This window comes from Pristis pectinata, chromosome 26 (assembly GCF_009764475.1).
Source record: "Pristis pectinata isolate sPriPec2 chromosome 26, sPriPec2.1.pri, whole genome shotgun sequence".
NCBI classification, from domain to species: Eukaryota; Metazoa; Chordata; class Chondrichthyes; order Rhinopristiformes; family Pristidae; genus Pristis; species Pristis pectinata.
Genome location: NC_067430.1, coordinates 21,095,464 through 21,119,614, shown reverse-complemented (window position 1 = coordinate 21,119,614; position 24,151 = coordinate 21,095,464).

Here is a 24,151-nt window from a genome sequence, read left to right as displayed (position 1 = left end):
CACGGGTTTAAAATGAGAGGGGAAAGATTTAAAAGGGACCTGAGAGGCAACTTTTTCACACAGAGGGTGCTGCGTCTATGGATTGTTGCCAGAGGAAGTGGTTTGAGGTAGGTAAAATTATGAAATTTATAAGATATTTGGACAGGTACATGGATAGGAAAGGTTTAGATGGACATGGGCAAAATGCAGGGAAATAGGACTAGCTCATGTAGACAACTTGGTTGGCATGGATATGTTGGACTGAAGGGCCTGTTTTCTGTGTGTACTGCCCTGTGACTCTTAAGTGGTATAATCATCAGGACCACCAATAGGTTGTAATACAGAAAGAGGCCATTTAGCCCATTGAGCTGATGCTGGCTCTGAGTAAAAGCAATTCAGCTGGTCTCACTATCCTACCTTCTCCCCAAAGCCCTACAAACTCTTTCCATTCGACTACACACCCAGCATCCTTTCAAAGGTCACAACCAAACCTGTTTCCACTAGTGGTGAGTTCTACCCCCTACCACCCAAAGCCTTCACGTTTTCCCTAAGAAGAAACCCAGGACTAGACACAGTAGTCCAGTTGTAGTTGAAACAGTATTTGATAAAGGTTTATCAACACATTCTTGCTCTTGCCCTCAGTGCCTCATTTTATAAAGCCAAGGATCCCCAAATACTTTTTGCCCCCTGAAGTTGCCCTGATTCCTTCAACAACTTATGCACATTTATTCCCAGATCCCTCTATTGCTGTCTCTTTCTTAGAATTGTGCCTCTCACTTATGCTCCCGCTCCTTGTGCTTCCTACTGAAATGTAACACGGTACTTTTCTGTGTTAAATTTCATTTCCGTGCCTCCACCAGCCTGTCCAAACACTCTTGAAGTTTATTACAATCTGAACTGAGCATAACACGAGTTCTCTCTTCATCCATGAAACTAATAGGTAAAGGAATTGTACTTCTTAAGTAGAACAGTGGCTTGCACACAAGCTTCAGACTGATAGTCCCAGACCCAGTGCTGAGAGAACGCTCCACTGGCAGAGCTGGCATCCATTGGATGAGACATCAGTTCGAGGCCCTGTTTGCTCTATCACTTGCGTGAAAGAGCTTTTGCCACTTTTTAGAAGAAGTGCAGAGGGGTTACCCTCCTGTTCTAAGCCAATGTTTAACCTTTAACCCCCATTACTAGAAACTGGTCTTCACCACACTACTTCTTGCGGGATCTTGCAGTGCTCAAATTGGCTATGAGTCGTCCCACATTCTGACAATGACTATAGTTCAAAGGTACTTCACTGGCTTTAAAGAGCTTTAGGGTGTCCTGAGATTGTGGTAGGTGCTATAACAATGCAGGTTCTTCTTTATTTTTATTATCTGATGTGTGTTTTAGAGGTTAATGTGCGTATCTTGCTGTAGAGTTGTCATTCACACTGTTAGTGCTCAAACTCCACTCTGATTCAGAGAATCCGCTGGAGTTCATTGTATTGTCAAATTAATCAAGGGCAGAGATAATTTTTCCCTGTCTACTGAGAATAGCTGGAAACTTAGGCTGAACTTATGTGTCAACATGAGGTGAATCCCCCGATGAACGTTAGCTTTTAAAACATTGTACTTATCATTAATCCTGTTATTTTATCTCTCAGTGGCCCAGAATGTTGCCAGCCTGCTGGGCTGCCAGCCAGATGATTCCGAGTCCTCCACAGTGCTGAACGTTTACAAGTGGCACCTCTGTATTTAGGGTCACAGCGGAATGGCTGTCAAGGCACTGGCTCCACCGTTATTTACCCGTACTGGGACATCTGCACTCCCTCGTGTCTCCCTTTTCCCATACTGACTTTGTTACAACTCTGGCAGAATTACAGACCCACATAAATGTGGGATGAGGGGCCTGAATTTAACAATATAACAAACTTGCATGCTATGCCCCACACAGTTAGAGATTGGCCAATACACAGCTCAGACAGTCATGATGAAAGGGTGGATGTCTGGGCAAGGTACACGGAGTGCAGATGGTGTCCGATGATCCAAAAGCCCACTAGCGTCATTACCTTTGGGGAAGAAAGTTAATATATTCCAAATTAAGGCTGGAGTAAACAACTCCAATACCACTGTGCATCATCGCAGTGGCCATCACACACACAGGTTCACAGCTGTAGTCTAAACAGGGCTAAAGATTTTGACCCTCCCCTCGGGTCACCAAGTTGCCTTGTCTCAGGCGCTGTGCTCTGCTTGATGGTAATAGCAAGCGATGGGAGCTTTGGTTCAATGCTCAGTGACCTGCAAGCTGTTCTGCAGACAGAGTGGTTCCCCAGAGCGTCGGCAGAGATTGAATATTCACGTGTAGGCCCAGTCCCTCAGCAGCAATGATTGATATGTTTTATATTAATCAGAGGGATGCAGTTCTATTAATGTGCAAATTATATGCGACTACTCCACAAGGATCAGAAAGATGATTGCTCTGTGGGTTCACTGACGATGTTAAAGTGAGAATATTGCTGACGACTAACGATTGCCTGCGGCACAAGGTATCAACACTTCTAATATTGCTTCGTTTTGTTTTAACGCTGCAGTCAATTTCCATTAACTGAATAACTTACTCACCACAAAATGAGGTTTGCTTACGATACTCAAATCATTAATGATACATTAACTTGGTGGCATAATTACCTGGCAGGATATTTGACATTCCCCATTTACCCGTCTTTGGTGGGCAAGAGGTTGCCTGGCACTGAGCCCTTAGAACAAGGAGACAGTCTCACCCCTTGTCTCTGCTGAATTCATAAGTGGAAGGCCTGGGTTTCTGTAGTGCCTTCGCTTAGCTTGGGGCAGACAAGAACTTTACAAACAATTAACTGCTTTTTGAAGTGTAGTTGCAGCTGTAGGGAACACTCTGAACCTGACTGTTTGCAAGTTTGTGTTATACTTGATCCCGTACCTGGGACCATCACTATAAGCTCACTAGCCTCCCATACTTGGGACCTTCACTGAGATCGTTTATCTCTGTCTGCATAACATTGCCCTCCCCTGCCTCATCTGTTCCTCCGATGAAACCCCCAATCTTGCTTCCAAATCCCTCCACAGTGTTCCCCCTCCCTGTCCCTGTGACCCCCTTGAATCCTATAATCCTGAGATATCACTACTCCTCCAGCCCTGGTAAAATCAGCAGTAACATTAATCGCTCCTCCGTCAGTGATGCACCTTCAGTCAGCAAGGCCCTGAACATCAATCCCTTCCCAAAACCTCTCGGTGTCTCCACTTTGAGGGGTTCTCTCCAACCCATCTCTTGGAGCCAGGTTTTGGCCATCTGCACTTGTGTTAAACTCTGTGAGGTAATTCTCCTGTGCAGCACCTGTACAAGATGCTGCAGAAGTCAGGTTATGCTGCAGCGCAGGGAACACAGCAGCTCATTTGCTCAGATCAGACTATGGTAAAGCAGCAATGGGATGATCATCACTCAGACAGTGGATGTGGGCTAACTCTCTCCCAAGCCATGGCCCTGAGCTCCTTTAGACTAACACAACAAGCGGCAACAAAAAATTTGCTGGAGGAACTCAGCGGGTCGAGCAGCATCTGCACAGGGAAAGGAATTGCTGACATTTCAGAGGCTGCTCGACTGGCTGAGTTCCTGCAGCAGATTGTTTGTTGCTCCAGATTCCAGCGTCTGCAGTGTCCTGTGTTTCCCTAACGCAGCAAGGGGGTGTGTACCACCTGAGCAATGTCATGCCTGCAGGTTGCCCTGCCAACACTGTGGCCTTTGCTCCGTCCCAGGGAGGCAGCCTGGCTTTTCCCCTCATGTCTCAATGTTCCCTTACAACACAGAAGGTGCTGTTACAGCCCAGCGATCCGATGCTGGCTCACAGAGTCCTCCCACCTCCCACCCCACTCTTTTCTAATCACATTCCCTTCAACTGCCCCAGATTCTACCACTCACCCACACGCTAGGGGCCACTTACAGCCACCAATTAACCTACCAACCCACACGTCTTTGGGGTGAGAGAGAAAACAGAGCACCCGGGGGAGTCCCACACCCGTCAGCCATGTGGAGAAGGTGCAAACTCCACACAGACAGCACCCAAGGTCAGCATTGAAGCTGGGTCACTGGGGCTTTGAGGCAGAGGCACTCGCAGCTGCCCTTGGAGTGGGACATGAGTCCTTCGAGCTTGCTGGTGACAGTGTGACCCAGTGGGCCACCAGGCCATTCCTGGCCACGTAGAATGGGTCAGGAGACGGACACACCATAAAGAAAAATGTGCAGCTTTTCCCCATTGACTTTCAACCCTTTTTTTAAACTGTGGAGTTGCATCAATGTCTGTGCGTGGACAGAGGCCGATCGTGCCCACTGTCCCTGTGCCGAGGTTAGAGCGCACATCAGCCCCTCCCCTCACCCGTCAGTCCCTCCCCTTCCCTCCTCCCCTCACCCGTCCGTCCCTCCCCCTTCCCTCCTTCCCTCAGCCGTCAGTCCCTCCCCCTTCCCTCACCCGTCAGTCCCTCCCCCTTCCCTCCTCCCCTCACCCGTCAGTACCTCCTCCTTCCCCCCTCCCCTCACCCGTCAGTCCCTCCCCCTTCCCTCCTCCCCTCACCCGTCCGTCCCTCCCCCTTCCCTCCTTCCCTCAGCCGTCAGTCCCTCCCCCTTCCCTCAGCCGTCAGTCCTTCCCCCTTCCCTCCTTCCCTCAGCCGTCAGTCCCTCCCCTTCCCTCCTTCCCTCAGCCGTCAGTCCCTCCCCCTTCCCTCAGCCGTCAGTCCCTCCCCCTTCCCTCAGCCGTCAGTCCCTCCCCTTCCCTCAGCCGTCAGTCCCTCCCCCTTCCCTCCTCCCCTCACCCGTCAGTACCTCCTCCTTCCCCCCTCCCCTCACCCGTCAGTCCCTCCCCCTTCCCTCCTCCCCTCACCCGTCCGTCCCTCCCCCTTCCCTCCTTCCCTCAGCCGTCAGTCCCTCCCCCTTCCCTCACCCGTCAGTCCCTCCCCCTTCCCTCCTTCCCTCAGCCGTCAGTCCCTCCCCTTCCCTCCTTCCCTCAGCCGTCAGTCCCTCCCCCTTCCCTCAGCCGTCAGTCCCTCCCCCTTCCCTCAGCCGTCAGTCCCTCCCCTTCCCTCAGCCGTCAGTCCCTCCCCCTTCCCTCAGCCGTCAGTACCTCCTCATTCTCCCCGCACCCCCCCCCTCGTGTTCATGAGCCTTTTCTTTAAATGCATCCGCACCCTCTGTCTCACGCGCTCCCTGTGGGGATAATTCTGCATTCCCGGCATTCTCTGGGAAAAGGATTCCTTCCTGAAATCCTTCCTGGATTTTTCAGTGATTTCTTCCACATCAGACCTGTAGCTCTGAAATCCCCCAGCAATGGCACTTTTCAACCCCCCTTCCTTAACTTATCCACTATGGGAAGTACTGAGCCTGGTTTCCGGAAGCCTGCTTGAGTGGGTGGGATTGTTGGAGATGGGAGTTCATGTGGTAAAGCCTCCAATCAGAGCTGGCAGAGCTGCCTTTGGACCTGGGACCGTTTGACCAGTAATAAATGCAAACTGAAGACATTTCCAACAAAGGCTCCTTCCCTTTTGTTTGCCCTGCTCCTTTTCTCTTTGTGTCTGTCCCCATCTGGGACAGTGATGATACACTCACCCAGTGCCGGCAGCCACTGCGGCCTGCAGCTGATTAATTCAGGAGTTCCTGCTTAATTAAACCAGATCCCAGTCGTTTCTGAGTAAGAAAAGAGTAGCCTGTTTTACATGTGGCACCCTCCTTGGGGTCCTGGGAGGAGAGCTTGTGCTTATCTTAACGTAACTGATGTCCCCGGGCTTCCTGGGATTTGCTCTGGGCACTGTGTGAGTCTCAGCTATGGAGATGGTAGTTAATGAGTTGCTTTATCTTGCCATCCATGGAAAATGAATTCTTTGTCAGTTTGGCCTGTGTGGTCCACGTTACCCTCAGAATCTGAGGATGTTCAATCCTGCTCCGGAGACTGGGAAACAAGCGGTGGGCTGATGCTCCGCAGCAGAGTTGTTGGAGACACCCATCCTACTGATCAGATGCTGGACTGAGATTCCTTATGTTTTGTCAGGCTGCTGTGGAAGATCCTCTGGAAGAGCAGGGATAGGCTGCTTGGTGTCTGGTCAGTGAATGTCTCCCCAACAGTGTGACTAAAAATGGTAACAAACAATGCAGTAAATCAGAAAGCGCGGATTTAAAGAGAGAGAAATAAGAATTGTGATGACTTGTGACCTGGAATGTGCATCTTGAAAGAGTGGAAGCAGATCCAAGAGTAACTTCCGTAGAAGGTAGAACAGTGCAGCACAGGAACAGGCCCTCCAACCCACCATGTCTGTGCCGAACATGATGCTGAATTAAATTAATTCTCTTCTGCCTGCACCTGATCCATATCCCTCCAGCCTGCATATTCATGTGTCTAACAGCATCTTCAAGACCTCTATCGTATCTGCCTCCACCACTCCCCCCAGCAGCCTGTTCCAGGCACCCACCACTCTCTGTGTAAAAAATATGCCCTGCACATCACCTTTAAACTTTCCCCCCTCACCTTAAATGCGTGTCTTCTAAAACTTGGCATTTCTACCCTAGGAAAAAGATTCTAACAGTCTACTCTACCTGCGCCTTTCATAATCTTATAAACCTCTATCAGATCTCCCCTCAGCCTCCGCCGCTCCAGAGGAAACAACTCAAGTTTGTCCATCCTCTCCTTATAGCTCATGCCCTCCAATCCAGGCAGCATCCTGGTGAACCTATTCTGCACCCTTTCCAAAGCCTCCACGTCCTTCCTACAATGGGGTGACCAGAACTGCACACAAGTGCAGCCTAACCAGAGTTTTATACAGCTGCAACGTGACTTCCTGACTCTTGAACTCAACGCCTTGACTAATAAAAGCAAGCATGTCATACGCCTTCTTTACCACCCTATCTACTTGTGTGGCCACTTTCAGGGAGCTGTGGACTTGGACCCCAAGATCCCTCGGCACATCAAAAGGATCTAAGAGAAGCACCCACGAGACTGGGGGAGAGGACAGGGTAGCGGCATTGAGGAAGAGCTCTTTTAAATTGCCAGCACAGCAGGAAGGGGTGAGTGGCCTCCTTCAGTGATGTAAGGTTCTGTGGCTCCAGGAGTACACTACATGTGGGAGAACAGACCTACTGCCATTCCCAAGAGTTGCTACTTGTAAAATACACCTCCTTCCCCCACCTGCACTCCCCCCCTCCCCCCCCCACCCCCCATCCCGCCACAACCCATACCCCTCTGCTCTGGCCCTTCAGCTCTGAGCACCAGATCCCAAAACTCAACCCATCCTCCTGGTTCCTTGGGTCCAACCCAGGCCAAGCTGACTGGGTAACCTTCCCTCTGCTGCCTGGACGGGTGTTGATTCTGACGTGACTGCCAGAGGCCAGAAAAGATGACCCATGACCCTGCGGAGAACCTACAAACTCAAGCCCAGTGCCGTGATGACTATTATCCCAGACTGTGAGTCGGAGCAGCCCGGGCAGCTCAGAGAAGGTTAAGCAATTTGATGTTGGGTGTGGTGTGGATTTGGGGCGTCTGGCGTCTCTGAGTCATTCTGCAAACTCTCGCTTCCTTATCACTTGCTGACTGCCTCTGTGCTAAAAATGCTCTGGCTGTAATTATTCTAGCAGGCTGACTCTGCTGAATCAGTATCAGTATCAGGAAGCTCAGAGGGGAGGTGCTAGATTTTATCCACAGAGAGGGAGGGGACTGCTCTTAAACTGGTCCCACACACTGTGCGGTTAAATAATTCTGACCTCATACGTGAAATATGACTTTGAACTCCATGCTTGGGGGTCAGCAGGCTTGTGGGGACTGTGTGGGTCCCTGCAGGGGTCAGGTGCAGTGCACTGGGTCTGAGGTACCCAGCAGTGCACAGGAAGGGATGGTGTTCTGTCACCTACAGATCTTGTACTCTAATTGGCATCCCCCAGGATGCCTTTCACCTTAGAGATTGGGGACAGAAGCAGTGTCCTGGGAGTCGGGACAGGCTCCTCCCAATTAAATTCAGGGGTCAGACACAGTGGTAGCCATGGAAACCACATTTGGTCATGAGCTCAGCCAAACAAATTCATTAAGGGAGTGCCTCCATTTAAAAAGAAACTCACCTCTTCCCTTAATTTTAAGGTTTCTTGTTTGGCAATTTCCCCGGCCTACCTTTCCTCGCTTGTCTTTCCTGTTATTCTCCCACTCCCTCTGCTCGACCTCTCCCCCCTCTGACCCCCCAATGTTCACCCCTCTCCCTTCACTCTCCACCCCCACCACTCCCTTCCCCGGAGTCTGACGTCATCACTCTGTGACCCCACTGAAAAGTGTCTCCGCTTGTGTTTGTGTCCGAGTGTGTGCCGTGCCCTGTATTTGTGTGCGTTTCCGAGGGAACGTGTGCGTGCGCACATGTGTGTGTGCGCGTATATGTGCACGTGTGTGTGTGCGTGTGTGTGTGTGTGTGCGTGTGCGCGTGCGTGTGTGTGCATGTGCATGTGTGTGTGCGTGTGTGTGCATGTGTGTGCGTGTGTGTGTGACTGTATGTATAGAAGTGTGTTTGTGCGCACACACGTGTGTGTTGGAGGAGCGTGAGTGAGCATGTAAACGGTTATATGCGTTTTCATTCCCCCATGGGTGTGGGTATCACTGGCCTGGCCAGAATCTATTACCATCCCTAATTCTGAGGAGCTATCAGCAACCTCCCTTTCCTGCACCCACCCTGCCTCCCCCCCGCCCCCACTTATTCCCAAAGTCACTAAAGCAGGTCATTTGGCTGTTTTCAGGTTGCTCTTTTTGGGATCTTGCTGTGCACAAATTCCCATCTCCTAAATTGCAACTGTGTGTAGACAGAAGAGTTCTTCACTGCCTGTGAATAGGTCAGGGGGTGACCTAAAATCATGAGATTAAAATCCCATTGTACTTTCAAATCAGCTTAATGCAAATGAGAGCTGGGGTACTGGGTATCTCTCAGGGTCTCCCTGGGGATTCCGTAGCCCATTGGAGCGTCAGGAGCGAGTAACAGTGTTGAGCACGTGGGTATGTCCCAGGGGAACACACTGAGTTGGGGTGGGGGGAGTTAGCTACTCTCGCTCTCTCTAGGGAGGGGCTCCTTCTCACAGGGCAAGTCAAGTTCAATCCCGTCCCCACCCAGCCAGCCCCACCACCTGGGCAGCCTGTCGAGACAAAGTGCTCAATAAAAGGGAACATGAAAATTGAATCTGACAGTGCTGTGCAGTTTGCGTGAAGTGGCCTCTCAGATATTTAAAGGCTGCTTTAACAGGATTGACAAAAGACTCAGGAACAGCAGTGATCCTGGGACTGGAAGGGAGGTGCAAGAACTCATTCAGGGGCTCGGAAAGTCAGCTGTTGTGTGCATGTGTCCTGGCAGAGGAGCATCGCTGGCTCCGTGCCACTGCACCCAAACTGTTGTCACACCCGTCTCTGGAAGCTGCCCCATGCTCTAGGTGGGTCTGGATGTAGCCTGCCCGACAGGGCTCCCAGGGGAAACAGGCTGTTACTTGGTTCAGCTGTCTGCTCGCACGGCCCACAGGAAGGCTGCCAAGTCCTGCAGAATTATCCTGGAGTCCTGGGAAATTAAAGGTTATTATCCAGGTCACCCGGAGCAACCAGACACGGGGAGGAAGAAACTATGTGGGCATTAAACAAATGGGGCAACACACAAAGAGCTGGAGGAACTCAGCAGGTCAGGCAGCATCTGTGGAGGGGAACGGACAGTCAACCTTTCCAAGTCCAGATGAAAGGTCTCGACCCGAAATGTTGACCCTCCACAGATGCTGCCTGACTCGGTGAGTTCCTCCAGCGTCTTTGTGCGCTGCCCCGGATTCCAGCATCTGCTGTCTCTGGTGTCTCCATTAAACAATCGGTGTTTTTTTAAAAACAATGCTGGAGATGGGGGTTTAAAGGTGTGTTTGTATGTGAGTCTGAAGTCACCCAGTTGGAGTCCAAGTGCCTTCTGATTGTCTGTGGGGAGGTGAGCCATCTTGAGGTTGAACATGTCGGACCAATGGCGGGAGATCTGGTGGGGGGGAGGGGAAGTGGGCAGCAGAAGGTCTGGGTCGAGCTTGCAGCGCAGGATGGGTAACTGGCCTCACCCAAGATATTGTTGAGTTTGGAGCTTTAAATAAAGTGGAATACCAGAAATCAGGAATCTGAACATACAGTGCAGGACCTGCACTGCGGCTCAAACAGTTTCGACCGAAAGAGGAATAGGATTAGCACTTCAGATCAGGGACTGCTCATCAAGAACTGGGGCAGATTTTAAGAGGCAGAGAAAATGGGGTGGGGGGTGGGGGGGGAGGAGGAGAGAACAAAGGGGAAGCTTTGTGATCAGCTGAAGGTGCTGGTGAGATTAAATGTTAGAAGGGTAACCGGTGCAGGGAATGGGGGAGGGACAATAAAAGCCAAATGGATGGTTACCTGCTCTTTATCTGCGATTGTTGAAATCAGAAGCAAGCCCAGAGGTCTCAGTGTGCACGGTTGGAAGTGCGGATTCTCAAACTTTGTCGGACTTCACTGGAGGCCAAGAACAAATAATCTTTGATTGGAATTAAGAAAAGTTGGAAATCAAGCCTGTTTTAAATAGCAGAGAGGGGAGGGGTGGGGAGAACGGAGGGAATGTCCGAGATAGGATACCAAGAGAAACTGAATGGCGTTAAGCAGTGGTGTTGCTGGCTGAAGGAGAGGCGAAGGCTCATTGGTGACATTTTCAGGTTCGGGGAAGACCAAATAGGGATCCACGTACAATCAGCATTGTACTGGGAACAGAGTCGGAAAAGGGGTTTTATTTCTTTCAGAAATATACTTTGTTCGTAAAAAAACTAGATGTACGTAATATATGACATTCAAATCAACATTTTCACCATCAGCTACATTATTCCAGTTATTTAAATCTTAGAATGACCCCTGTTATCATTCATATACAACAGCTGAGCAAGTGCTTCGTGAGGTATGAACACAGATTCCAACCACTCGGATGGAATGGCCGTAAATTGTGGATCTTCCCCTGGACCCGTTGTGGTGGCTCCCCGCAGATTCACCACATGGACCTTACATCACGTCAATTTGTAGCACTTGGTCCTGGACAACTTGTGAACAAATATATGTTCCATGCAAACATGTTTATACAGGTTCCCGTAGCAGCACATTTTACTTGTGGTGATTTCTGCCCTTAGTCTCCTACACGTCATCAGGGACAACATCTCACCTTCACACCAAACCCAAGGTGGAGTTCACCACTTTCAGACAACAACATTGCTTTTGCTTTTAACGCCTCCTCCAGACCATCTTCCCTTTCGTTACTGATCCCTTGTCTTCCTCCTTGGACCATCGTCCTTTAGTCATTTAATCTCGTCCATACAAAAACCAACTTCTCCATTTTTTCTTTGCTCCTTTCCCCACCCTCTCATCTCTGCAATTTAAAAGCTTAAAATCGTGGAATATGTACAGAAGGAGGCCATTTGGCCCATGGGGTCTGTGCTGGTAAAACACAAGAGATAGCCAGCCTGATCCCATTTTGTTTTATCTTTAGAGACACAAGATAGTGGAATCTGGAGTCAAAAACAAACTGCTGGAGGAACTCAGCGGGTCGGGCAGCGTCTGTGGAGGGAAATGGACAGTCGACGTTTCGGGTCGAGACCCTTCATCTGGACTAAAGGGCAGAGGGGAGAGGGCCAGTATAAAGAGGTGAGGGGAAGGGAGGGGGCAGGAGTTTACTTGATCTTTAGGTCAAGGGCTTGGTTTATCCCGAACTGTTGTAACAAGAGATCACGGTGTCTCACTCTACACATGCTGCCTGATCTGCCATGCGTTTTCTGCCCTCGGTTTTCTACACTGTAAAATTATCAAAAGGGACATCAAGTTCCCTTTTCTCTTTAAGAGGATTTCCTGAGCAGAAACGGAAAGCAGCAGCTTTTTTTTTCTGAAGGTTGAGTGAAAGGACAGCGTGGAGAGAAGTTGCAGACATTGGCACAGAGCTGTGCTTCCTGCTGTCTGTGTGGGAGTTTCAGGGGAGGCACCACACTGGCTTGTGCGGGTCAGGCAATGATTTTTCTTTTGCCTGCTTCTCCATAACGTTGTTGACGCTTATCGGGGTTCACTTCCCAGGGCAATTAGTTAAAAACCTGGAAATTTACCACACACAAGGAGGCCATTCAGCCCAGCATGTCAATGCTGACCAGTAAAAGAACAAACCAGGCTGATCCCCTTCCTTAATTCTAAACCTACATCTCTCCTGCTGAGTTCATCCAGCATTTTGTTTGTTGCTCCAGATTCCAGCAACTGCAGTCTCTTGGGGCTCCAAACCACTACCTCTGTCTGTTATGGAATATCAAGTGCTCATCCAAGTACTTTCCAAACCAGAGGAGGAGTTCTGGAATGCATTTGCTGGGAGAAGTAGCTGCCAGTGTGCAGTCATTCAGGTCATTCACCAGGGGACTTAACCACGGGTCTGTGTTGCTGGGCTTGTCCAGTACCTGGGGTTTCATCCCCACTTTGTTCATTACTCGCTGCATCTCCAGTCCCAGACGATGCATGTCGGTGAGGGAGTCTCCTTCGTGGGGCGTGACATAGCCCAGCTCACTCCTGGCATCCAACATTCTCTCACAGGATAGCGAAACTAAGCCTTGTTTGTCAAAGTCAATAGTTTCATTCGTCTTCATTAGTCGGGGTACCGAGTTCAAGAGTCACGAGGTAATGTTGCAGCCCCATAGAACTCTTGTTAGACCACCCTTGGAGTATTGTGTTCAGTTCTGGTTGCCTCATTATAGGAAGGATGTGGAAGCTTTAGAGAGGGTGCAGAGGAGATTTACCAGGATGCTGCCTGGATTGGAGAGCATGTCTTATGAGGATAGGTTGAGTGAGCTAGGGCTTTTCTCTTTGGAGAGAAGGAGGATGAGAGGTGACCTGATAGAGGTGTACAAGATAATAAGAGGCATAGATCGAGTGGACAGTCAGAGACTTTTTCCCAGTGCGACAATGGCTAACACAAGGGGGCATAATTTTAAGGTGACTGGAGGAAGGTATAAGGGGGATGTTGGGGTAAGTTTTTTACACAGAGAGTGGTGGGTGCATGGTACGCACTGCCGGCAGAGGTTGTGGGGGCAGATACATTAGGGATATTTAAGAGACTCTTGGATAGACACATGAATGATAGAAAAATGGGGAGCTATGTGGGAGGGAAGGGTTAGATAGATCTTAGAGCAGGATAAAATGTCAGCACAACATCGTGTGCTGAAGGGCCTGTACTGTGCTGTAGTGTTCTATATGCACAAGTACAGGTGCAATGAAAAACTTCACAGGCACATGGCATCGTATAAGCAGCATTCACAAAAAAAACATAAATATAAATTATACTCAGATTTTACAAGAGAAAAAACACAAGTAGAACAAAAAAAAACAAAGTCCATTTTAGTGCGAAGTGATCAGAGTGGTCATAGTGTTGCTAAACTTTCGTAGTGTTTAGGGTTTTGTCGGTTGGTTCATGAACTGAATGGTTGTTGAGAAGTAACCGTTCTTGAACCTGGTTGTTTAACGTTTACCCCTTGCCATCTCCTCCTGACCCCAGTGGTTACTCAGATCACTGGTGTTACAGATCCATCATTTGCCTCAGCTGGAGCACACTCTCGTCTTTAAGCCATTTTCCAGCCTCCTTCCAGACATTTGAGCACACACTCCAGCAGCAGTGAGACAATGCAGCACTGGCAGAGGTACTGCCTTTTGGATATCACTTTAAAACAGGATGCCTTGTGCCTTTTCAGATAGCTGTAGAAGTTGCCATGGCAACATTTCAAGGAAAAACAACGGATGTCTCTGGTGTTCCTCAATCCCTCATCCAATATCAGTAAACACTGGCTTTCTGGGAGCTTGCTGTGCCAGACTTCCTGCATTACCCCAGTGACAACCCCAAAAGACAACAAGTTCCAGGATGGTGCAGTGGGATGTCCTGAGGTCAGGAATAGCAGTGGAAAGTGCATGTGGAAATGGATTAATTCTCCTGCTGGAGGACGATTCTGAGACTGAGCCTCCTCAAGACCCATTCTTGCTGGTCTTTGTGTGGTCGTTCACTTCAAGCAATGGTCATCCCTGGCTGACAAAGCTATTGGGAATCAGCCAGATTCAAAGAGGGTTCCTGAGTACACTTCAACCTCACCCCATCACTGCTGGTGTGACATCACATTCAGTTGGCCCAATGTCCTCAGCATCAGTGTCAAGATCAAAGACATGGAATTCCCAGCGCAACACAGACAGCGACCAATCCCTGAGAATCCAAACATCCATACATAGACTCCTGGGGCTGGGTATCAGAGCCTCACACACCCCCACCCCATCCCCTCCAACTCCCAAGATTGGAAACCTCCACCTACCTCCCTCGGGTTCAGGGGACACATCTCTCTGCTCCTACAACACAGAAGCAGGCCCTTCGGTCCACCATGTCTATGCTGACCATCAAGTCCTTATTTACACTAAGCCCCTTTACCAGCACTTGCCCTGTCGCTGACTCTACCTTCAATGCAAGGAACCCATGACAGACAAGGGAAACATGACTGTCAGCATGGAGAAGGTATATTTTTCTGAAGCTCACTAATGTACTCACACTTTAGATATTGAGAAGCCATAACAAGTATAAGTGCAGTTCCTCAGGAAGAAAGGACATTAAGCAGAGGCCCTTCCTACGTATTACAACCACCACCCCGGCATAATCTGCAGAAGAGCAGGGACATTGCTCCCAAAACATAAAACCACAAATAGCTTCTGGTCTCACTGTTATTTGTGAGATTGCTCTGTCACTGAAAGGGTTGGTACATCTATCTCCAGCACCACTACAAGAGGACTTTATTGTGGTTCTGTTATGTGAGAAAAACTGAGTGTAAAAAGTTGTGTGAAAAAAGCCACACCTTGTGAGACTTGTTAGGGTGTTACATAAAGGCCAGGCTTCATCAAAAGGCAACTGTTTGGACGCAGGTTCCATGTGTGAAAAGGAGATGAGGCCTTGGGCTGAGCCCGTGTGATTCTGAGTGTGGGTTAGATGACATTAGAGGGAAGTGGTGAGGGCGTACGCATATACCGCTGTGTGACAGACTCGTGTTCCCGAAGACCTGGAGTGCTTGAAGCTAACGCTGCATGGCCAAACTGGATAAAATAACCTTCATCGCCTTTAAAAAAAAGTGCTTAATTAAAGCTGCTACAACATCTTAAAAAAATGAACAAAAACTGTAAGAATGACTTGCATATACATAACCCTGAGTGCTCTTGCAGACAATGCAATACATTGTGTGCTGTTCTGTGGAAACAGGGCAGGTTCCCGTAAACAGCAACGTAATGATGTCAGGATCATCCATTGTACTGATGTTAGTTTAGGATAAACATGGACAGAACTAACTTCGTGGCCTTTCTCCAGCCCTTATATTGTCCTAGTCCTTATTACTGGCCTCTACTCTTTCACTCTGCTATTCTCCTTGAGCTTCTGTACTGGGGTGTTGCTTCTTGAGGTGATGCCTCCTTTCACCAGCTCCTATTTTTGCAGGAGAGTTAGGAGAGTGAGCACTGGAGGTGTGTCACAGCTGGTTATGTGTCTGTCCACCATACAGGGGCTTCCGGCAGGCAATGCTGGAGTATGGTGAGGACATGGCATTATCCTGCTTGAATGCAGTGGCCTCAAACTTTGTGGCCCTGTTCCAGCCCTACTCTTGTATTGTCCAAGTCTTCATTGTTGACCTCCACTCCTTCACTCTGCCATTCTCCTTTAGCTTCTGTATTGAGGTGTTGTTGCTTCTTGGGGTGACCTCAAACTTTATCTTACTTCTCTGTGGCTCTTTCCATCTTGGATGTTTGCCCTCTCCCTGTTACACTTCCCTCACCTTGCCCCTTGCACTCATTTCCCCCTGTCACAGCTTGTTAAGAGGACCTAACGCAGTAGATTCAGACAAACTTTATTTTTCCAAAAATAAGCATGATTTGCAAATTTTATGAATACCTAATACAGCACATTCACAGCACCCTTTCCCAGTACAAGACACATCATTTTATTTGCCTACAAGACATACATTATATCAGCAGGACATCCATTTTCCTTTCACACACATTCCATCAGCAATAACTTCAAGTATACACACAGGTTCCAGCTCCTAAGTGAACAGTGGTGGGAGGGGCTGAAGAAGGGGCTGGAATGAGAAGATGTATTTCAATCAGGCAATGAAGAGCCAGGGACACAGGCTTAAACTCAGAGACAGGTTATTCAGGACCCAGTTTGGAAACATTTCTTCATACAAAGAATTTGGCATCATCTCTCCCACTGCAAGTCATTCCTGGGAACTCTTCAGATTAGAACATAGAATCTAATCTGCAGGCCCTTCGGCCCACAATGTTGTGCCGACAGAGCTATTTCCTCCAGCCTACAGAATGCCCATATCCCTCTATTTTCCTCTCATTCATGTGCCCATCCAAGCCCCTCTTAAAAGCCCCCAATGAATTTGCCTCCACCACCCTATCAGGCAATGCATTCCAGGCATCCACTACTCTCTGAGTAAAAACTGTACCCCTCACATCTGTTCTGAATTTACCCCCTCTCACCTTAAATGCATGCCCTCTGGTATTGGATCACTCAATAATGGGGAAAAGATATTGCTTGTCCACCCTATCTATGCCTCTCATAATTTTATACACTTCCAACAGATCACCCCTCAGCCTCCGCGCTCCAGAGAAAAGAGCCCAAGTTTGTCCAGCCTCTCCTGATAGCACATGCCCTCTAATCCAGGCAGCATCCTAGTAAACCTCCTCTGCACCCTCTCTAAAGCCTCGACATCCTTCCTATAGTGAGGTGACCAGAATTGTACGCAATACTCTAAATGTGGCCTAACCAGAGTTCTATAGAGATGCATCATAACTTCTTGACTCCTATACTCAATACCTCGATTAATGAAAGCAAGCGTTCCATAAACCTTCTTAACCACCCTGTCTACCTGTGTAGCCACTTTCAATGAGTCATGCACTTGCACCCTAAGGTCTCTCTGCTCTTCAACACTGTTAAGGGTCTGGAGTCTCCAATAATGTACGAAGGTGACTGGGGCCATAGGAACCAGTAGATGTATTTGGGTTTCCAAAAGGCATTCAGTAAGGTGCCAGATCACTGCAAAAGGTAAGAGTGCATGAAGGGCTGATATGTTGGTATTGGTTTATTATTGTCCCTTGTACTGAGGTACAGTGAAAAACTTGTCTTGCATACCGATCGGACAGGTCAATTCATTACACAGTGCAGTTACATTGAGTTAGTACAGAGTGCATTGAGGTAGACCAGGTAAAAACAATAACAGTACAGAGTAAAGTGTCACAGCTGCAGAGAAAGTGCAGTGCAATAAGGTGCAAGGTCACAACAAGGTAGATCATGAGGTCAGAGTCCATTTCATCGTATAAGGGAACCTTTCAATAGTCTTATCACCATGGGATAGAAGCTGTCCTTAAGCCTGGTGGTACGTGCCCTCAGGCTCCTGTATCTTCTACCTGATGGAAGAGGAGAGAAGTGATATATCGGCATAGATCTGGGGAACGAGTAATTAGCTGAAGAGAGATGGAGTGAATAGTTCATTTTTGGACTTGCAGAAGGGACTGGGTATGGAGCTGAACTTGCTGATGATACAACGAGAGGTGTGTTAGCAAATTGTGAGCAGGATACAAAGAAGCTGCAAAGTCAGTGGGCAAAGGTCGGCAGACGGAGAATAATGTGGAGAAGTGTAGGAGGTCCTCCACCTTGGGAGGAGGAATGAAAAAGGAAATTATTATTTAAATGGAGCGAGACCACAAAGTGTTGTGGGTCAAGGGGACTTGGGGGTCCTGGTACCTGAAATACAAACATTCAGCAAGCAGGTAGTTGGAAAGGCGAATGAAATGTTGGCCTTTACTGCGAGGGCTACGGAGTGTCAAGGGGGGCTTTGATGGGACTTCACGGAGACAACTGAGGGTTCACCAGGGATGCTGCATGTAGTTTTGGACCTCATGTTTAAGGAAGGCTCTTCTCACTTTGGAGGCAGTGCAGACAAGTTCATTTTGGGCCTATATTCAATATTTTCTTATGATATAAAAGGAGATTATTCAGCCCATTGAAACTATGCCAGCTCTCAGAGCAATCCCCCCACATACATATATCCTTATAACCTATTTTCTCACACACACCAATTAACACCCCTCCTCCACCTAGGGGTAGTTTACTGTCGACAATTAATCAACCAACCAGCCCATAAGACCAGAAGACACAGGAGCAGAATTAGGCCATTCGGCCCATCGAGTCTGCTCTGCCCTTCGATCATGGCTGATTTATTTTTCCCTCTCAACCCCATTCTCCTGCCTTCTCCCCATAACCTTTGACACCCTCACTAATCAAGAACCTATCCATGCTGGTACCTTTCCTGTAGTACCACAGGCTCCTATCTTGTTTAGCAGCCTCATGTGCGGCACCTTGTCAAAGGCTTTCTGAAGATCCAAGTAAACAACATCCACCGACTCACCTTTGTCTATCTTGCCTGTTAGTTCCTCAAAGAATTCCAACAGATTTGTCAGGCAAGATCTTCCCTTAAGGAAACCATGCTGACTTCAGCCTATTTTGTCATGTGCTTCCAAGTCCCCGAAACCTCATTCCTAATAATGGACTCTAACATCTTACCATCCACTGAAGTCAGGCTAACCGACCTATAATTTGCTGTCTTTGGCCGCCCACCCTTCTTAAAGAATGGAGTGACATTTGCGATTTTCTAGTCCTCCGGAACCATTCCTGACTCTAGTGATTCTTGAAAGACCACTACTAATGCCTCCACAATCTCTTCAGCTACCTCTTTCAGAACCCTAAGGTGTAGTTCATCCGGTCCAGGTGACTTATCTACCTTCAGACCTTTCAGCTTCCCAAGCACCTTCTCCTTAGTAATATTGACGACAATCACTTCTGTCCCAACTCTCTCAAATTTCTGGCATGTTGCTGGTGTCTTCCACAGTGAAGACTGACACAAAATACTTATTCAGTTTGTCTGCCATGTCTCTGTTCCCCATTACTACCACTCCAGCATCATTTCCCAGGGGTCTGACGTCCACTCTTGCCTTTCTTTTACGCTTTATATATCTGAGCAAACTTTTGGTATCCTCTTTTATATTATTTCTAGCCTACCTTCATATTTCATCTTTTCACCCTTTATTACTTTTTTGGTTGCCTTCTGTTGGTTTTCAAAAGCTTCCCAATCCTCCAGCTTCCCACCACTTGCAATATTGTATGCCCTCTCTTTTGCTTTCATGCTGTCTTTGACTTTCCTTGTCAGCCACAGTTGCCTCATCCTCCCTTTAGAATGCTTCTTCTTTGGGATGACTTGGAGCGAGAAGCGGAACTCTCAGTGCGAGAAGTGGGAGCCATATAAAGGGGTGAATGTCGAGACTCAGTTCTTTTCTGGGTATTTCCAGACAATGTAAGAGGCACTGCTGTGAATTGTCAGGTGATAATTGAATGGGAAATTAGCCAATTGGCAACAAACAATAAAAAGAAGGCAGGGTCAAGCAGAGCGGCCATTGTTGGAGTGGACCAGCGTTAGAGTGGAGAGCTGAGGCTTTGGCTCAAGAGGCTTCGGCGAGAAGAGGTGATGGTAAGTCTCTTTCTTTGTCTATTAGTACCCATCTAAAGTAGTGAGAATGGCTCCAGGGTCAGTGGTGTGTTCTTCATGCCAGATGTGGGAGATCTGGGAGACCTCAAGTCTCCCTGACAGCTAAATCTGTGGGACGTGCATCCAGCTGCAGCTCCTCACAGACCGTGTTAGGGAACTGGAGCTGCTGCTGGATGACCTTCAGCTCCTATGGGAGAATGAAGAGGTGACAGATAAAAGCTACAGGGAGGTAGCCACACCTAAGTTGCTGGGTGAGGGGAGAGGGGAAGGGAATAGGCAGGTAGTGCAGAGTACCCCTGTGGCCGTTCCCCTCAATAACAGGATACTGTCGGGGGGATGACCCACTGGGGAAAGCCATAGCAGTCAGGTCACTGGCACTGAGTCTGGCTCTGTGGCTCAGAAGGGAAGGGGAGAGAAGAGGAGAGCAATAGTGATAGGGGACTCTATAGTTAGGGGAGCAGACAGGAGATTCTGTGGAAGCGAAAGAGACTCCCGGATGGTATGTTGCCTCCCAGGTGCCAGGGTCAGGGACGTCTCAGATCAGTGTTCTAAAGGGGGAGGGTGAGCAGCCAGAAGTCGTGGTCCACATTGGTGCCAACGATGTAAGTAGGAAAAAGGATAAGGTCCTGAAAAGTGAATATGGGGAACTAGGTAGGAAGCTGAAAAGCAGGACTGAAAGGGCAGTAATCTCTGGATTGCTGCCTGTGCCACGTGCCAGTGAGAGTAAGAATAGGTTGATTTGGCAGATGAATGTGCAGCTGAGAAATTGGTGCAGGGGGCAGGTTTTCAGATTTGTGGATCATTGGGATCTCTTCTGGGAAGGTATGACCTGTACAAAAGGGACGGGTTACACCTGAACTGGAGGGGGCCAATATCCTTGCGGACAGGTTTGCTAGAGCTATTGTGGAAGGTTTAAACTAGTTTGGCGGGGGAATGGGGACCCTTGTGATAGGTCAGAGGATGGGGCATTTGGTGTACAGGTTGATGCAGCGTGTAGAGAGACTGTGAAAAAGGAAAGGCAGTTGATAGGGCAAAATTGCAGTCAGTTGGATGAGTTGACGTGTGTCTATTTTAATGCAAGAAGTATCAGGAACAAGGGTGATGAACTTAGAGCATGAGTCAGTACATGGAATTACGATGTTGTGGCCATTTCAGAGACTTGGCTGTCACAAGGGCAGGAATGGCTGCTGGATATTCTGGGGTTTAGATGTTTCAAAAGGGACAGGGAGGGAGGTAAAAGAGGTGGGGGAGTGGCATTGCTAATCAGGGATAGTATCACAGCTGCAGAAAGGGAGGATGTCCTGGAGGGATCATCCACTGAGTCAGTGTGGGTGGAGGTCAGAAATAGGAAGGGAGCAATCACTCCACTGGGAGTATGCTATAGACCACACCCCCCCCCACCCCCAATAGCAGCAGAGACACTGAGGAACAGATCGGGAGGTAGACTTTGGAGAGGTGTGAAAATAACAGGGTTGTTGTCATGGGTAATTTCAATTTCTGTAATACTGATTGGCACCTCCTTAGTGCAAAAGGTTCGGATTGGGTGGAATTTGTTCGGTGTGCCCAGGAAGGATTCCTGACACAATATATAGACAGGCCGACTAGAGAGGCCATTCTGGATCTGGTACTAGGCAATGAACCTGGTCAGGTGTCAGATCTCTCAGTTGGTGAGTAATTTGGAGACAGTGACCACAACTCCCTGACCTTTACCCTTGCCTTGGAGAGGGATAGGAGCAGACGATATGGGAAAGTATTTAATTAGGAGAGGGAGAATTATGATGCTCTTAGGCAGGAACCTGGGAGTGTAAATTGGGAGCAGATGTACTTGGGGAAATGCACAATGGAAATGTGGAGGTTGTTCAGAGATCACTTGTATGGGGTTCTGGATAGGTTTGTCCCACTGAGACAGGGAAAGAAGGGCCGGATAAAGGAACCATGGATTAGACAGGAATCTAGAGAGTTATAAGGTAGCCAGGAAGGAGCTTAAGAATGGACGTAGGAGAGCTAGAAGGGGGCATGAGAAGGCCTTGACAAGTAGGATCAGGGAAAACCCCAGGGTATTCTATTCGTATGTGAACAACAGGAGGATGACTAGAGTGAAGGTAGGACCGATTAGGGATAGAGGAGGAAACATGTGACTGGAGTCAGAGGAGGTAGGGGAGGTCCTCAATGAATACTTTTCTTCAGTGTTCACCTGTGAGAGAGACCTTGACGTTTGTGAGGACAGTGTAAAACAGGCTGATAAGCTAGAACATGTCGATGTTAAGAAGGAGGATGTGCTGGAACTTTTGAAAAACATTAGGATAGATAAGTCTCCAGGGCCAGATGGGATATATCCCAGGATACTACGGGAAGCAAGGGAAGAGACTTCTGAGCCCTTGGCGATGATCTTTGCATCCTTACTGGCTGCAGGAGTAGTACCAGATGATTAGAGGGTGGCAAATGTTATTCCTTTGTTCAAGAAAGGGAGTAAGGATAACCCTGGGAATTACAGGCCAATGAGTCTTCAGTGGTGGGCAAATTATTGAAAAAGATTCTCAGGGACAGGATTTATGAGCATTTGGAGAAGCATAGTCTGATTAGGGACAGTCAGCATGGCCTTGTGAGGGGCAGGTCATGCTTCACGAGCCTCATTGAATTCGTTGAGAATGTGACAAAACACACTGATGCGGGTACAGCAGTGGATGTGGTGTACAGGTATATGGATTTTAGTAAGACATTTGATAAGGTTCCCCTTAGAGGCTCATTCAGAAGGTTGGAATCCAGGGAAATTTGGCTGTGTGGATTCAGAATTGGATCACCCATAGAGGACGGAGGGTGGTGGTAGATGGAGCATATTCTTCCTGGAGGTCGGTGACCAGTGGTGTTCCACAGGGATCATATTGAAATCCCCTGTGACCACCGTAACATTGTGCTTTTTGCATGCCTTTTCTATCTCCTGTTGTAATTTGTACCCCAAATCCTGGCTACTATTCGGAGGCCTGTATATAACTCCCATCAAGATCTTTTTACCTTTACAGTTTCTTAACTCTACCCACAAGGATTCCACATCTTCTGGTCCTATGTCACTTGTTTGCTAAGGATTTGATTTCAATTTTTACCAACAGAGCCACCCCACCCCCTCAGCCCACTTGCCTATCCTTTCAATAGGACGTGTATCCTTGGATGTTTATCTCCCAGCTGTGATCTTCTTTCAGCCATGACTCTGTGATGCCCACAACGCCATACCTGCCAGTTTCTAACTGCACTACAAGCTCATCTACCTTGTTTTGTATACTGCGTGCATTCAAATATAACACCTTCAGTTCTGTATTCACAACCTTTCTTCTCAAATTTGTCTCCATGTTGCCTGAAGTTAAATTTTTATCCCTTTCTAAACGTTATGTCTTATTCTTTATTCTGGAGATTTCAGTAACCTCTCCTGCGCTCTCTTTCCCATTTACTTTATCCATACTTCTCCAATCTACTGAACACACCCTCCTACTATTTAGTTTAAAGCCCTATCCTCAGCCCTATTTACATGATTCTCCAGGACCCTGGTCCCAGCACGGTTCAGGTGGAGCCCGTCCCATCAGAACAGCTCTCTCCTTCCCCAATACTGGTGCCAACATCCCATGAATTCAAACCCACTCCTCCCACACCAATCTTTGAGCCATGCATTTAACTCTCTGACCTCATTGACCCTGTGCCAATTTGCACAAGGCTCGGGTAGCAATCCAGAGATTATTACCTTCTTGGTTCTGTTTTTTAGTCCCTCAGCAGAACCTCTTTCCTTGTTCTACCTATGTTGTTGGTACCCATATGGACCACAACAACTGGATCTTTCCCCTCCCACTTCAAATTCCTCTGCGTTCAGATGAGATGTCCTAAACTCAGGCACCAGGAAGGCAACCCAGCCTTTGGGACCCTCGATCCTTGCGACCCGGAATTGTGTCTATTCCCCTAACTATACTATCCCCAATTACAACTACATTTCTCTTCTCTGTCCCCCTCTTGAATGACTCCCTGAACCACGGTGCCACGGTTAGGTTGCTCATCCTTACTACAGCCCCACCTTGCCCGCACAGGGAGCAAGAATCTCAGACCTGTTGGGCAAGCTCAGTAGCTGAGGCTCCTCCAGCACTACCTTTTGTATCGCCCTACCTGCCTCACTTGCGGTCACACCGTCTTGTCCCTGAGCACAGACTGAATTGCAGGGAGCGCAGCACTGGGGGGGCGCGAAGTGAGGGGGCGCGAAGTGAGGGGGCGTGGAGTGGGGGGTGTGGGCTGAGGGACAGTTGACTGAGGGGGCATGGAGTGATGGGGTGTGGACTGAGGGATAGTGGAGTGAGGGATAGTGGAGTAAAGAGGTGTGGACTGAGGGAACTGCAGCACTCTCTTTTGGACTAACAGAGGTAAAACAGCAGTTCTACCCTCTGCCTTGAACAGACATGAAAGGTGACAAGCCCCTGTGTGTAGGGACTCTCCCCACACACTGGCTGACTTGTATTGTTCAATGGTGCCATAGTGATTAATTTAGTAGATTAGGAGGGTGCTGGACGACTGATTTGGA